Source organism: Anopheles maculipalpis, chromosome 2RL (genome assembly GCF_943734695.1).
Source record: "Anopheles maculipalpis chromosome 2RL, idAnoMacuDA_375_x, whole genome shotgun sequence".
Classification (NCBI taxonomy): domain Eukaryota; kingdom Metazoa; phylum Arthropoda; class Insecta; order Diptera; family Culicidae; genus Anopheles; species Anopheles maculipalpis.
In genome coordinates this window covers 35042951-35054454 of record NC_064871.1, presented here as the reverse complement: position 1 = coordinate 35054454, position 11504 = coordinate 35042951, and the positions used below count along the sequence as shown (strand labels likewise).

The 11504-nt window shown below is 46.0% G+C and overlaps 1 protein-coding gene across 1 annotated transcript in view; it reads right to left on the bottom strand.

Annotated features, from left to right (window-relative positions):
- LOC126558244 (isocitrate dehydrogenase [NAD] subunit gamma, mitochondrial) overlaps positions 1-11504 on the bottom strand; it is a 517410-nt gene that overhangs the window by 76953 nt on the left and 428953 nt on the right. The gene's annotated exons all lie outside the window — the stretch shown is intronic.

Below are 11504 nucleotides of genomic sequence, written 5' to 3'. Positions count from 1 at the left end.
TTGTAACGAGTTTTAAGTTGACCCCCGCGTATTTGCCCTTGTTGGCGTAAAAGGATGGCACAAAATGCTGTTGAACCGATCGCGCAAAGATCGATCGAACCAGCAGGTCGTGCATCCGTGTCGCCGCCGACTTTCATGTGAACCATTCGCGGTTGGGTCTCGGCGAGAAGGAAAACCGGGCAAACGCTACTGATGAACGCACACGGGACAATCATAAAAAAGGATTGTGGCGGTGGCGGTGGCGTGTGTGTGTGTGTTTCGCTCAGATCACAGAGGCACAGATCACAGAAGGAAAGCCGCCCCCAGCAGCAGTACTCACTCGGCGTGGTCGGCGAAAACCGAAAACAAGTGATTACAAAATGGTGTATTTTTGGTCACAAAGCGCGCACGTCAGCGAAAAAAAAAAAAAAAAACAAACGAAACGCGGAAAACACGGCGGGATGATGGAAAAACGCATAAAACGCTAAAAAATAATGAAGCAAGAAAACTGCCCGTGCGTTTGAAGACGAGATTTTGGTGTCTTTGCGCTCAAGTTTATTGCTGCGATTTAATTTTCCGTTATTGTTTCGCCCGAATCGAAGCTCCAGTATTTCGGAGTTTTAAGATGACCGGCGCGGCAAGCCAGAATATTGGGTTTATTTTTCCTTTGGCACAACAAAAAAGACACACACACACACACAAACGTACAAACGCAGAAGAACGGGCGCGTTGAATAATCTTCATTTTCGTGGAACTCCGTGCCGCGCTTTTGGGAGATCAGTCGAAAATGTGTCGTTTCGGTACGATACAACGGAATCTGTATGGCGGCCTCGGATGGAGAAACAATTCAAAATCGAACATCAAGATGTGTGTACTTGCGGGCTAATAACAACAACAACAACCAAAGATCAGCCGGGGGGTGGTATGGTGGCGACTGTTGGAAAAGGAAACTATTCCACCAGCGAGCGGCACCGGGTAAACGTGCCCTTAGCGTTGTAACAAAATTTTCCAACCATTAAGGTCGTTTCCTCGTACGCTTCGGGATGCCTGGATGTGCTCGGAAAAATCGAACGTTTTTGACAATTTCCGCGAAGCGAACGATCGCGTTTTGACACGCTCTCGCTCTCTCCCTCTCACGCGCTTCTTGATGATCGTTTGACGCACCACCCTTGTGCGTGCGTGTGTTTGTAAGTGTGGAAAATGCGTGGAAAACGATTGCCATCGATGGTTTAGTTTTTTTAAAAATAGGAACATCTTTCCCGTCACTCTCCAAACCTGCACACGGGGAAGGGGGGGGGGGGGGGGGGTCACACAGTGTTAAAAGCGTTTTTCGACGGCAAGTAAAAGGAAAATCTTTCGGTGTTTCCCGACCGCCCGACGGGTGTGCCGGTTTTTCGCTTTCATTTTCAACAACAAAGCAATGAAAACATTCACAACTCAATCGGTTTTCCGTGCCCTGATTCGGGCGCCCACCGGAACCACGTGTCACATGGGGCGGCGCAACCCATCCAAGGCACCCCAAGGCAGACCTCCCTCCCCAAGGCATCGAATAGGCACAGGAAATGGTCGCTTGTGTTTTTAAGTAATATTTTCCACCAAAGTGTCCACATCTCTCACATCGTTTGGCGGTGTATTTTTCTTTCCCGAGTTGGTTGGCTTCGCTTTTTCTTTCCTTTTGTAGTGTTTTTCTCTCCCCCTCCCCCCTCCCCCCCTCCCCCTTGGCCGGTTGCTCCAGCTGGATGGTTCTCATTCGCCGTGTAACTCTTTGAGAGGAAACGCTAATGTTTAGTGGTGATCATGGGCAAACATTATTGTTTAATTTGCCCGGCAATAAACAAATCCATTTCCAGCGTTTTGGGAGATGAAAATTTCACAAGAATCACACCAAAAGAAAATGAAGACCGTCCGGGAGGTTGATGGACGATGTCAGAGTGTTGATTTTGTTGCTGTTGTTGTTTTCATTTGCTAAATATTTGATCGTCTCTTCCGTTCGCCATTAGCCGGCTTTTTGGGGGGTTTTTTGGAGAAATTAATAAAAATCTTTTCCTTAAAGCGCACCGGAAATACGGCTATTTTGGTGCAGCGTGTAGCTTTTCCCGGGATGAGGGTGATTTAGTTTTTCCTTCCGTTTTCAAAATAATTCCGCTTTTCTTACACTGACACGACACTACAGTGTGTGTGTTTGTGTGTGGCGCGTTATGTTTTGATAGTAAATCAGCATCAGCAATAGGAGCCGGAAGTGTTTTGATGCTGACTCCCGTTCTTCTAGCGTAAGTGTTTTTCCACCCATTTCTCCGAGACAGTCGGGGAAGGGGGTTGTTAATCGCTTAGATTGGCAATTTTGGCGGGTTGCGAAAAATCATCGCCATAGAACGGTTTTATGGTTCCCCCTTTCCATCTAAGAATGCTTCCCAACATAAAGACGACGATCATAATTGGATGGAACATTTTAATGCTAAAAAATTGGCTTCACCTTGGCGCGCGTTACGTTTGGTACCGGTACCGTTTTAAAATAATACAATTTAATGTCAAGTGAAGGAAAGCGGAATACGGCCAAACTCCCGAAACCAATATCCCAGCGCCGTGTCGTCGAGTAATATGTTATGGAAATTTGTTCAACTTGTGCCCTTCTGCCTTCCCAGGACAATTATTTCTCGCTTCTCGAGCCACGCTTTATCTTTCTACCGGTCCGGGCAACATGTGTAGCAAATTTCATTGCGGGGAAAAACAAATTTTCACCACCCAAAAAAAAAAAAAGAAAGTGCGACGAAAAAAGACACATCTTTTATACCCAGACAGAAGGGTGTCCCCACGAGGGAGCCGGGTTTCAACGCGAAGTCGTCGAAATTCTCCAAAGAAATTGATGTAATTTTTATGGAAAGTGTACCACCAACACCACCACCTACCACCACATACATGCTTCCCGAAGGAAATGCGTGCCGTATAGATGTGTGTTTGAAAGAATTTAATCAAATTCCTTTTTTCGCACAAAATCACCCACATACGCCCGGTGGATACCGGTGGGAGCAACTTTGTAAAGATTATAATAATGGTGGCGGTTGTTTCGCTCTAATCTTGCGTAGAAAAAAAAAAAGGTCGCTTCGTTGCTGCTGTCGTTCTTAAGTTTTCCGCCCAACTTTTTCGTATGGCACATTTTGTCCGCGGTATGCCTTGGATGGTTTCGCACTCCCCACGCGACAAGGTGTTCACTATGCGCGAGTTTGAAAATTTGTTAATCAGCTTGCGATTTGCGCTATCTGATGCGTAACGGTGTACGCGGGCAGAAAAGCTTTTTTTTTTTGTTTTCGGGAGAACACTAGCCCGAGAAACACGAGCCGACGGCGAAACCATTAACCGGTGGAAAAGTTTCGCTGGAAACGGATTAAGCCGCACGGTGCACGGTGGATGTCGGTGGTTTTTCGCACAAAGCCGTCAGGAGGAAGTTGGACCTTGCCGTACAATATTATTTTCGCTTGACGTCTCGTGGCAGCCGAGAGGTAACTGGCGCGAGCCCTGGGTGAAGAGTGAAATTATGCTGAGGGATATTACTATTATGCGGAAGGCACAAGCCATCATCGTTGCTAAGAACGGACACATATGCCCTATCCAAAAACAGTGTTTTTCCCGGCGGGTTTAGGCAAACAATTCATTTAGCCTTTGTTTTTGTGTGCCCGGTGAAAAAAGCTGACGAGTTTTTCGTTGTTTTTTTGTTGTTGTTTGTTGTTGGTTGTTGGCAGTATTATTCGTTTGAACTATTTTTTGGTTCCTCCCGTTTTGTATGTGTGCACACACACACACATCCCCGCACAAAAGCAACACCAAAAAAAAAAAAACTTACGACCAACCCCTCTATTCTAATTGGGGGAGGAAGGAAGTTTTCTTTGACACAGTGTGGCTCAGTGTTTTTAGCGAAACAACGCAACGTACCGTCCGGCAGAAACGACACACACGGCCACGGGCACGGGAACCATTTTGAGCGATTTTTCGAACGATGGTAAAATGGGGAACCTAAACAACGGCCAAATAAAACAAAAAACCGGGGAGAACGAAAAAAAAAAACACGCAGCCAACCAACCAATAATGGCACGGCACACGGGGTGTGTGTGTGTGTGTGTTGTTGGCTGTGTTTGCTCTTGTGGCCCCCGTCGGTGATTCCATCAAGAGAGGAGTTCAAGAACCACCACCGCTCGGACCTACTTCTCCTCCCTAACACAATTGCCCGTGTTTAAGGCAAAATTAGAAGAAGGCAGCAAGCAACCAAACCAACTCTTCATCACACACACACATACTGGTGCGTTGCTAGTCCTCGGTCCTCGGGAATGTTCTGCGCGGTGCTGATGAAATAAAAACCAGAATCGAATAGCAATAATAACAGCACTAATAACATGCAGCAAACACACAAAACGCAAGACATACACACACACACACACAAGGGCCAAGGGAAATGGACGAGTGCAAGAAACAAGAGCAGGCAGGCCTCCACTTTCTCACCCACCCTTCTTAGCGCGCTCCTTAACCCACCGAATCCGTAAAGAAGAATATAATCAGGCACACACAACACAACCGAAGGCACAAATGCTAATTTCTGAACACAACAGACCCCCCCCCCCCCCAAAAAAAAAAAACACCAACCCCTGACGGGGAAGGAAGGAATCGGTAAAAGGGGACGTTGAAGTAGAAGAAACAGGGGGGAAAAGAGGTAACCAAACTAAACGGAAATTCAACGTGAAACTGAAACTCGGAAACCCGAGTTGAAGGTAAAGCACACGAAGTTCTGCTGTTTCTCCACCATGATGATATGGTAAGGATACACGGAGCAATGCAGCAGGATCATCGAATCGGCATCGGAGCAGCTGTTGTGCGCCGTTCGTGTGTGCTTTTGGGGTGGGGTGAGGTCGGAATTAGAATTCGTGTGGCTTCAAAGATGAAGAATGTCCACTGGAAATTGCGATTACAGAGCAATCCTTACCGATTCACCCTACCAACTGCTGTATATATATATGTACATTTAGACTCGATCTCAGCAAGTGCGATCATTTACCAATCGATCTCCTAAAAAGACTTCGATTGAGGACCACTCAATAGAGAGAGAAAGAGGGCGAAAATATCACAAATCAAAGCAATCAATCTGATAAGCGTTCGGGCGTTAGTGACTGAGGTAAACAAACAAACCCTAAGTTCCCTAGTTTCCCTCGGGGGCCCGCGAACTGTTTTCGGAGCAATTGTGAAGCTCTGTTTACCGGATATGGGTGCGCACACCGACCCTTGAGAAAATGAATGACCGACCTGTCACATAACTGTGATGTTTCTTCTCCAAACGAATCTAAGTGGGAGAAACTTATTGGAAAGTTTTCAAACCGTTCAAACGGGCCTTTGACACTTTTTCGCCGGAAAGTTGAGCAAACGATAAAGACGCCGATGGCCATAAGTCAGCATTATAAGGGAGACTACGGGGTTAGACGATGGGGTGGGGAGAGGGAATGGCACGATGAACTGATACGCACTGCAAGATAGCAACATTGAGAGAAGCAGTGATCAGTGCGTGGAAAAAAGTTGGAACAAAAAATACACTGTCCGCACACAGCACAAACAAACTTTAACACTTACTTCACCAAATCGCACCCGGGCTGTGAGCCACGACGTATTCCCCTCCCAACACTGGCTTGTCACAAAGTTAAACCTTTTGGGGAAAAGGGGTGCGCGAGCGGGACCGGAGGGAAAATGAAGGGTGGATAGGTGGTAGCCAGTCCTTTGGGCAGTCAATCTTGTGCGAGTTATCAGTAGAAATGTAAAGAGATGGTAAAGAAGCGAGAGAAAAATAAAACACACACCGATCGAGCTGATGTCCACGATTGGAGCGTCTGGCTGACGGGACGGGCGCGCGAGGGAGACTATAAGCGGAAAGCATCCACCATCTTCTACCGACAAAAAAAAAAAACACCCTTTCGAAAATATTGTCCAAAATTGATTACGTTTTGGTGCGTGAAACAGCCCCATTGTACATTGCGGGGTCTTTATTTTCTGTATAAATTTAGAGGAGTTGATTTTATTTGTTCATTAATGCGCGCTCCCATCACACCTTGCAGCGTGGGATCCTTCGCAACAGTTGTTATCTCCACGGCTGTGCCGAAAAGGTAATAGCCGAGAGAGAGAGAGAGAGAGAAAAAGACTCCAAAACATACTGAAAAGGTTGGAATTTTTCAGACTCCGTCAATATCCGACGGGGATTCGTCCGGAAAGCTTTCGACGAAGAAAAAAAAAAGCGCCTCGCCAAAGGTCGTTAGCTACCTTGCCCTTTTCGAGGGAGGTTGTCTAAACGTAGGGATTCCGAATTTTGATTGAAACCTTGTGCGAGATAGACTGCGCGATATGCGCGTCCTAGCCATGGCCGCTAACATTTGCCCGTTGACGTTTTGTCTGAAATTGGATATAGTAGTGCTCGGTGCTCGGTTAGCAGCAGCCACTTCCCTGGGCCTTCCCGTGCGTGGCAGGATTTTACGTGCAGCGCATCGGTTGAGGCATTAATCATTTTTGAGCATTTCTTTTCTAGCCCGTAAAGTGTTTTTTTTTGTGGAGTCCCATTGCGCGTACAATAGACACGAGCCAAAACAAACGAGATGTCCGCGACCCCGGGAGCGAATCATAGTTTTTAGTTGAAAATTGTAGATGAGACCGTCACACACACACACACGCAGCATGGGGTGGTGCGTTGGATAGGCAAGGGGAAGATATTTGGGATTGCGGAAAGTTTTGAAATAACTATTAGTCGCTGAAGTTACGCGCTTGGGACTTTCGCAATGCCAAAGAGGGGTGTCCTTCCATTCCATAAGCCGGTTGTGCGGGGGAGGTGGATGGTGAGGTTACAATGGCAAGCTCTCAAACACCTTTTCGATGTGGCATCATTTTTGTGCTCAAAGGTTTTTTTCACTCTATTTTCCTCTAGGCTAAAACCCATCAATTTCCGAATGTTACGACTAGTTTTGTTTCGTGGGTTCGAAATGAAAAATCCTTTACACTAGCGCATTTGCTAGAGTGCACGGCAGACACGGAGCCACCGGCAGGAGCAGAGAGGAGTAAGAAATAAACTCAACCCCAAATCTTTACGAAAGAAACCTGGCCCGGGTGTCCTGGATGTCGCATGCGTCGTTACGTACCCCCCCCCCCCCCCCCCTTTGCTCACCAATCCCATCTTAACTTTGGGCAAAAATTCTTCTCGATCCTTTCGCACTGGTCGACAACTCACCCACTCACCCAGCCGTTATGCGCACCTGGGTTCAGGGGAGAAAACATGGCAAAACGCCGGTGTGAGCCGTGCATATTAGATTGAAGAATTTACACATCCAACCGTATCCCAACCTTAAGAAGACGCTGCAGATATACACCCTTTACATCTCGGGGGGCCCTGTTTTCGTCCAATAGTGTAGTCTGCCCGACCCTAGGCTCTAACGGTGCGGTGGTGACCAAAATTTGTTGGCATATAAACTATGTGATAATGGTCGTTTTGTCGTTCGCTTCGTTTTCTGCCTGTCTGGGATCTCCGTAACGCTGGCGAGCTCTAGTTTATAGTAAACCTTTATTTTTTTGTTTGTTTGTTAAGAGCAGCGGAGTTTTTGGGGTTAGGATTTTCTTCTCTCAATCTCTAGTAGCAAGCGTGTCTCACTTAAGCTGATGCTATTTCCTCCGTCCTTGTGGTTTTCTTGGAATTGTTGGAAAAAGTTCATTACATCGCAAAACGAACAGCAGCACCGGATCTGCGGTATGTTTTTTTTTGGAGGATTTGTTTTCTTATTAAGAAGTTTCGGGCAGCTATTCGGTTCGGTGTGCTCTCGAATGCGATTGCCCGTGGAGTTCGCTCGCTTACTTGGGGTTTTGTAAAAAAAAACTAAGACTGCAAGGTATGTTTTTTTCCACCTCCAGAAACTTTAACGAATCATAATCAATTTCAATGTAACTTTGCAATCCTTGGTATGTTATTACTGGGCGTCTTACAAATACGCTTTGGTACTTTTTTGTATGAAAAAAAGTTGCTGTAAAATGTGATTTAGCAGACAGAAGGTGAAGTGTGTCTGGAATCGGACAGAAACTCGTGCTGCCCGGGAAGTCATGCAAGCGAAGCAATAGCAATAATAATGGTAGAATAAACCCAGATTCAACCGATCATCTTTGATCGTGTCGTGAGCCATAGCGTCACATTCCCGCAGCAGATAGAGGCCGGTGTGTAATAATAATTTTCGTACCGTGTAAAATTCTGTAATTAATTCGGATGACATGTGACGTTGATGGTATTCCACAAGAACCCTTCCGAGTCCTTGTGTCCTGAGCGTGCCCGAGGGAAAGAAAGAGTGTGTGCAGTCTTTTAAATTAATATTGACACCGAACGAAAACGCTGGCCTTTTTTTTTGTTGTTGTTGTTGAAAGCCGAGGATCGCATTATTGCCAATATGTGTCGCCGTGACGGGCGACATTAATGCGACGTTGGGCTCGTTTTGCGTGTGGCACTCGGCCCAGCGCTTGGTGCACATATCGAATACTTATGGACGCGGGACTAAAAATAAAATGCAACCAGCAAACCGTGAACCGGCACGGTACGGACGAGTTGTCACGAGTGTGGGCCAATGTTGGTACGTTAAGCGCATCCGCGATCGCCGCGGACCGAGCAGCACCACCGAGGAAGGCACATAAAGATCGGGAAAAATTAACCAAACTCCGGCCGGGAAAGGAAGTAAGAAAACGGCTACAGAAGAGCAATCATTTAAAAACTACAAGCAAATATATAGAGAAGCGAGCAAGAAAAAAAAAGAGGAAAACAAGAAACGTGAATGAGAAAAGTGGAGGTAGCAAAAAAAAAACCGGCAAGAACGAAGCATGTTCGAGTGTTATCCATATTTGCATGCTGTATTAATTGTCGTTCTGTAATTTACCAAAACCAACGAGCGACACGCGTGATTCGCGATGACAGCGTGCACTAGGCCGCGCCGGCTTGGCGACCGTGTTGGTGATATTTCGCTGTTTACACCGTGTGATCGAAATGTTTTCAGCCTACGCGAAACCTGGGACGGGCGCGCGCGCGCGCAACATCCACTGGGCGGCAAGAATTTATTTCCGGGCGCGCGTGCGTGTGTGTGTGTGTGTGCGGTTCGGTGCGCACAGTCTTATCGTTGGAGTTTGTTTGGGAATGTTCGACCACTCTGTTGTGTGTGCGCCGCTGGTGGCAGTATGAGAAAGGCCCCCATGTGCTTTACAACATTTTTCATGTGCATGTGTCAATTTTGTCTTGTCCTGGTGACTTGGGTATCTTTGCTGAAGTATTATTACAATTGGGAGGTGTTTTTGTGCAGTTGTTTTAAGCGAAAAGAAAGGTTGAAGGTAAGATTTGTCCTCCCTGGTTCCTCCCTGCCCAAATGCCGACGGTGCAGAAATTTTGGGGGAAAATTTTGGTGGAATGTTTCAACTAAAAAAAAAAACGTCTTCGGTATACGTTTTTTTTTTGCTTCACGCAAGACCAACATTTCTGGAGCTTTGTTTTTTTTTCATCACTTTCCTTCGACCCGTCTACCTTCTTGCGTGCTGGTAAGCAATGGTACATTGGGGACGAATAATTCTTTTTTTAAGGTTGTTGTCATCCTCCACCCGGGGCCCGGAGGGTTCGCAGCCTGCATTCTCAAAGTATTGCGCTGTCCTCGGTGCCGTAGACGTTGTCGTCCCAGTCGTCAATTAATTCAACTGTGACGGTGTTAATGGAATGGATTTTGCAGACAATAAAAAATGAACCGAAAAACCCCCGAAACAAAAACAACAAGAAATCGGAACAAAATCAAGTATACCTTAAAGTTGTGTTCCTAGTCGTTTTTTGTTTGTTTGTTTTATTTGTAAGGTTGCCGTCGCCATTCGCTTTTCTTATTGGCTTGCCGTTTGCTACCGTTTGCCCACAAATGGCCGTTACGCGTGGGCATCGGAATGGTACCCAAGTGTGTCCTTTTAGTCTCCTCCTCCAAGACGCACAATGTCCACACACAGCATCCGGGGGAAAATACTACGGTAAATGGGTTTGGAAGGATTTTGTTGTTTTCAAATCAAATCCAGAATCCCGGTTACGACATCGAGTGGGTCGTCTGGAAGCGGGAGTGTGATAGTGTGATAAACATTAAGTGTATTGAAAATTACCTCGTGAGGGATGTTTTGCTCGGTCTTTTCTTCTTTTTTTTTTTACAGGGAGAAGTACTTTTTTTCTTCTTCGTTGATTTCGTTCGTTGAATCGAGTTTTCTCTGCACCGCGCGCGTTTGATGTCATTACAGCAAAATGAACCGAAAACGCTGCAGATATCAATTGGAACGTGGCATTATAATCGCCACCGTGATTGGGCGATTTGAGACATCCTCGGGGAGGTTGAATTCCCTTGGAAAAAACATCATAAGCCAAGTCGTGGGACTTCGCAAAGGTAGAGAGAGCATCGCTTTGTGGTTTTTCAATGGACTATTGTCTTTCCATTATCTTGGTGTAAGATAGATAGAGATACTGTGGTGGACGTAATCCTTCCTCGTAAGCGTCTGTGTACGGTAGAGAATAGTATCTCGTTTCATCTTAAGTCGCAGTTCGGCCGATAACTGATATGGATAACTAGTCCAGTTGTTCATTGATATAAGACTTCCAGATGAGGTAAAAAAACACCTCCAAAAAATAAAAATAAAAAGTCCATTTTAAGTGGTAGTCAATGTTTCAGAGATAATTTAAATCATACCTTCAAAACCCAATTGCTGACAGGTTCTAAATGCACCCTCCACAGGGGTTGAAATTATCTTCGAATGCATCAGCAATCAGAAAAGCAGCAAAGGCAAAACACATATCGGTTCGCACACAAACCTGAGCGTTTTGTTTTCAACGGAACCGCACACAATGTTCATTTGTTACACCAGATGAATGTAATCCTGTAATTGCCATCGGCCATTGTCATTAGATGCGTGAGCTATTGACCGCATTATCCATTTAGTTTCGCTCGGAACGTACGGAATATCGTCGGACGGACGGGACGCCCTGTGCTTGGGACGGAATTAAACACGTAAAAGATGCCTAATCAAAAAATAACACTCTTCCGAACCAATCTGCCCGTTTCTTGCGGTACGTGCCCGTACCGGCCGTGTTCCGTGCGGTCAATCAAAACAAATTGTAATAACGGTTTATGGCGATTTTGCGCCAAGGATTTAGCGTAACGAAATTTACTGCCAATTGCTTTTCGATCCTTGAGAAGCAGCGGCAAGGTAAAGATCCTTCCAGTGTCCTTCCATGTCTGGGTGCTCGAAAAAGACCGAGAAGAAAAGAATTGCCCACCCCGTATGTGTGTGTGTACACACACAGGGGAGGGAAACGATGATTTAAAAAGCAATTTCCCTCGGACTTTTCGCCGCTCCCAGTTGGCGTAGCGTGGTACTGTGATGTCCTTTTTGTGTCCGCAGCAAACGAAAATTTCCACCAAGTGGAGGAAAATGTGATTGTATGATAAAAATGGATACGCCAGCAGCGAAAGAAT